Source organism: Ipomoea nil, unplaced genomic scaffold, assembly GCF_001879475.1.
Source record: "Ipomoea nil cultivar Tokyo-kokei standard unplaced genomic scaffold, Asagao_1.1 scaffold0327, whole genome shotgun sequence".
Lineage (NCBI taxonomy): Eukaryota > Viridiplantae > Streptophyta > Magnoliopsida > Solanales > Convolvulaceae > Ipomoea > Ipomoea nil.
Window position 1 is genome coordinate 1,497,150 of NW_017616755.1, and position 4,856 is coordinate 1,502,005.

The 4,856-nt window shown below is 36.3% G+C and overlaps 1 long non-coding RNA gene across 3 annotated transcripts; it reads right to left on the reverse strand.

The window, feature by feature from the left end:
- Positions 1-1,305: 1,305 nt before the first annotated feature.
- Positions 1,306-4,555, reverse strand: LOC109171679. 3 transcript variants are annotated; one of them, XR_002052636.1, is made up of 6 exons: positions 4,165-4,555; positions 3,954-4,022; positions 3,652-3,757; positions 2,478-3,079; positions 2,046-2,235; positions 1,306-1,588 (listed from the first exon to the last, which is right to left on the reverse strand). It is a non-coding gene; the product is annotated as an uncharacterized LOC109171679 (long non-coding RNA). The 3 variants fall into 3 exon arrangements; XR_002052637.1 differs by lacking the exon at positions 2,046-2,235 and having other exon boundaries at positions 2,478-3,072; XR_002052635.1 differs by lacking the exon at positions 2,046-2,235.
- Positions 4,556-4,856: the final 301 nt, after the last annotated feature.

Consider the following 4,856-nt stretch of genomic DNA (forward strand, 5'->3'; position numbering starts at 1 on the left):
GTTGCAGTAGTTGGATTCGATAGAGATTTGCGGCACTGGAGTAAGCCTCGTTGAGGGTCCGAGGTCTACTTACTACTAGTGCTTTTCGGGCTTCGAAGTTGAGGCCTGATACGAATCTCCCTATTTTGGTCACCTCGGTGGGGACTAGTTCTGGCGCGAAGCGTGCTAGTTCGAGAAATCGTTTATGGTATTCCATGACGGTAACTGTCCCTTGTTTCAAATGGAGGAACTCTTCGTACATGGATGCTTTTACGTGTGTTTGGTAGAATCGTTCTCGTAGTCGCGTTTTGAGGTTTTCCCATTCGAACCCTGGTTCTTGTTGGTAAGCGGGCCCCTCGTGGATCTACCAGAGATCGGCCTCGTGTCCGAAGTAGAACGAGGCAATCTCTACGCGACGTTCTTCGGGGCATTCTACTAACCCTAGAATTTTGTCAAGGGTCCGGATCCATTCCTCCAGGATTACGGGATCCTCTTCTCCTGAGAACGTGGGTGGTCGATGGTTTGAAACTTGTCCGGCGACGTCTGAGTTCGCGTTTGATGGAGGGGGCGGGGGCCTGTTGTTGCGAAGAGCTACGTCGCTTAGTGCCTGGGCGACTCGTGTTAGTTGTTGTAGGGTTTGAGTCAGGGGGTCGTTTGTGGCGGGTTCTGGAGTCCTTGATTGTCTTCTGTTTTGTGCCATGCTGTCGTCTTTCTGGGTCAACGTTTATAAGAACGTTAAGTTAGAGTTCGGTGCTCTTCTTTTGCTGTGATAAGCAGGGGAAAGTTTTCTTTAGATAAGGGGGAGATAAACACTACAAGAAAGTTGTTCATTAGTGAGAGGTAAAACCGTCACTAAAAAATCAAAAACCATCATAAAAGACTTTTAATGACGGAAAATTTACAGTCGCCACCCGTCATTATTTCTTCCGAGGTTAAAACAAATAGTGACGGGATATGATACCATCATTAGTAAGCATATAGTGATAGTATATTTACTGTCACTAAAACATTCTTTTTGTGACAAAAAATCCTGTCACTAATACAACTGCTCACTACCATAATTTCCTCTCATTATATTCTTGTAATGATGGAAAATACCGTCACTAAAGATTATAATTTAGTGTCAAATATTATTTTTATAATTATATATATATTATTACTTCTTATTAAATATTAATTTTTATAAATTATAATACATTTTTTCCTCACTAATCGATATTATGTTATGTTGTAACTATAAATATTGTGTTGATAAAAATTAAAATTTTTACCATAATGCAATCAAAGTAAACTCAATCAGTATATTAAAAAACTTCATCATCATTACTAAAATGAAATGTTTCATACAATTTGTAAAGACTAAAGACTCACAATTCAACCAACCCAACAAGATGGAATTGGAGAAATAGTTCTCTAAATGCACCACATTCTTGGCTATGCATTATAGATGCTAAATAATCACATCTTCACAAAGCTTCAGAGGAAGGATAGCAAATACACCGTCTGTCAAAGTATGGTGAGTACTTCAAGTCTTTTTTTTTTTTGCGGAAAAACTCCTTCCACTTCGTCATATATATGGACAAGAGAGACAATGATAGAGACTATTTCACTGCACACAAGATCAAAGTAGCTAGTTTTAGCACTTGCCAATCAAAAAGGTCCTACCGTACTGCTGAAATTGTTTAAATATATTAAATCTCACATAAGAAAACTTGATTTGTTAAATTAACCTCTGCATCTATGAACATGCAAGTTTTTTTTTTTTTTTCTGAAATCCAGAACTAGCATGTTCTTTCTAATCTTTCCTTACCAGTAAATGAATATGGCCAAAGCAGTTATCATTTTAACTATTATTTACTTATACTGATTTATGTGGTCTTCATGCATTCCATAAAATTCATGCACTGTATTAATTAATATAAATAGACAAGTTACCGTTATAATTCTGTTCACTTTCATATCATTTGAAAAAAACCAATGGATTGGTGGCATTAAAAGTTACAAGCAACATCATTATACAGATCAATACAAGAAATAGTAAACAAGAAAATAAGTTAAGAAAATACTTGAATGTTTTTTAGTTGTCCTCACTGAATGCCGAATTGAAGTTATATCAACGAATTCTTTGACATTACTTTGATCTTCTGTAGAATCATCTTCTTGTTCATGTTTAGGAGATTCTTGTTTAGCTGATAAATACTTAACAAAACCCACGTTCGTTTTCCTAAACTTCATCCTACCGTCTATTTGAGCCATCTAAGATTGATGCAACAGTTCAGTTTTGAGGAAGCATAATATGAAGATATAACAGAGTAACAAATAAAACACTTTCAATTCTGAACAAATATTAGAAAAGATATCCCAAATTTTACAGGAATGTGTTGCTTCCATGCAATGTTAAGGGCAGTTTTTAGAAAATGCATAAGATAGTTTTGTCTAAAAATGATCAAGATAAGGTGAAAGCTAAATGAAGCAAAAGCAAAAGACAAGAAGCATACCAGTTCTTTGTTTCACATAAATGCAGACAGCTTTTGGGAAAAGAACTTTTTGGACTAAGTATCAAAGATCTGACAAATCTGGAGAATCAATTTGAAGTGAGCCTGAGAGGTATTCGAACGAGAAAGGTAAAGTACTTGTCTACTTGGCAGATATCTAATTTCACCAATTTATGAGATCAAGGAACTAAACCGAAAGGTGTTGTTGGATAGATACCGGAATGATCCATTCTACATTGTACTTATGCTTATGCTGAATATAAGACTCTTGTCCAATGCAGGGAAGTCTTGTTCATCAATAAAACATGGAACTCTGTAAGAACCTAAATCTCATTTGTCAAGAGAATACAGAATTGCAGAACAAGGTAATTGCTGGAAAGTATTGTCATAATTGAGCATTGATACTGTAGGCTAGAATTGCACTAGCCAGCACTGTGGCAGCTATCAGTTTGCATCAACAAGATGCACAACAAGGTGATGCTTTTGGGAATTATGCTTCTAACTTGGATAAAAGACTGAAGTTAGCCCAGTATGATAGCCATCAGATTCAGCTTTGCTAGTACACGAAGTCAGTATTATCACAGATATTTCTGTAGACCTGTATACTATCAGGAGGAGCAGTATCAGTAAATTTAGGACTAATGAATTGTAGACAAGGACACTCTGCAAGATCTATTGCAGGCTTGTAACAATCACATCAACTTAGCAAGGAGCCGAAGAGAGAGATTGTCCACAACTAAAGCACAATAGTGCCATCAAAGGACTAAGACAGTTAGTTCATAAGAATCTAGTAAGACTGCAAGCTCACCAACTTAGGGAGAGAAACAGTCCAAAACTAAAAATACGTAGATGCAGTCATATGACTAATGAGAATCTATGGAATATTTCACAGTGGAACAAAACACAAAGAGGAAATACTCTGAAACAAAGTCTCTAATTCAAACAATTAAAATACAAATTCTATACACAAGTTATGAGCTTTCATTGAAAAAAAAATAAATTTGCATTTGGCATTTCAAACACCACAAGACATCGAGTGCATTTAATAATTGATTAAATGCATTCAGAAATCCTAACAATGTTGCAAATTTCACATAGAATAAAGGACACATGTACAAGGGTTTGAAGATGGAAATATTATACACTAGAAATTAAAACCAGGTTCAACATCATTTACCTGCCTTCAAGAGAATGAATGAGGTTAGAAAATTCCCCAAAGTTGAATAGTTCAATGCAATGCAGGTGTTCTCAGGAAACTATAGAAATAGTTACACCGGCAAAACCTGCCATACCCACACAGCAAGCACGCCAATGAACACCAGTGACAAAGCAAACTAATACAACCAAACAGATTAGTTATCTAAGAGCACAACCCTAACATTATAAACAACACAAATAAAGCATAATGACATTTAAATACTCAATTTGGTAAAGATACATTAAAAATAAGAGGTCAGTGCACAAGCTTAGGAAATGTACCTGAACCAAAATCTACAGTTAAACAGCCTCAACCTCAAAATCTAGTGCTTGAACCAATGGAAGTTCACTCTGTGGATAAGAAACAAAAAACAAAAACAAAAACAAAACAAAACAGACAAAATGAGAGAATGTCAGAAATTCTAAAAACTAGATCAACAACCAATAAACTTATATGTACACAAACTAGCAGTGGCCTGCAGGAATGGCGTACCTATGGAGGTTGCTACTGATTTCCTGACCCAGAGAAACCCTTCCGGGCGGTCGCTGACCTTCGGTAGAAATTAACCTACGGAAGATGCGATTTCCTCCATCCCCAGCGTAACTATGGAGGTTGCTGCTGACTTCCTGACCCAGAGAAACCCTTCCCGGTGGTCGCTGACCTTCAGTAGCCCTTCAGTAGAAATTAACCTGTTGGAGTTGCGATTTCCTCCCTTCCCAACGTACCTATGGAGGTTGCTGCTGATTTCCTGACCTATGGAGGTCGCTACTGATTTCCTGACCTATGGAGGTTGCGGCGGACGGCAGTGGTGAAGGGCGGAAACCCTTTGCCGTGAAACACTAAAACCCTTCTGGAGTGAAAATAGAGATACCCTTTGCCGTGAAAAAAAATGAAGTGTTTAATCTTTATCTTTAATAATTTTTAATTTTAATTGATATACGAGGGAAAAAAACGCGGTTGTCTTCGGCGCCAAAATTTCGGCCAACAATTTTGTTTTAAAACAATTTATAAATCACACAAGTGAATTAAAAATCACTTCAATATTTTTTAGGCAAATGAAAACACATTTCAAGCAATAACTAAAATAAGCAATAAAATAGTTTAAATTTCAAATATAAACAAAAATAAACATTTTTTTAAGGGAAACAAAAATAAACATTAAAATAATTGAAATGTAAGATATA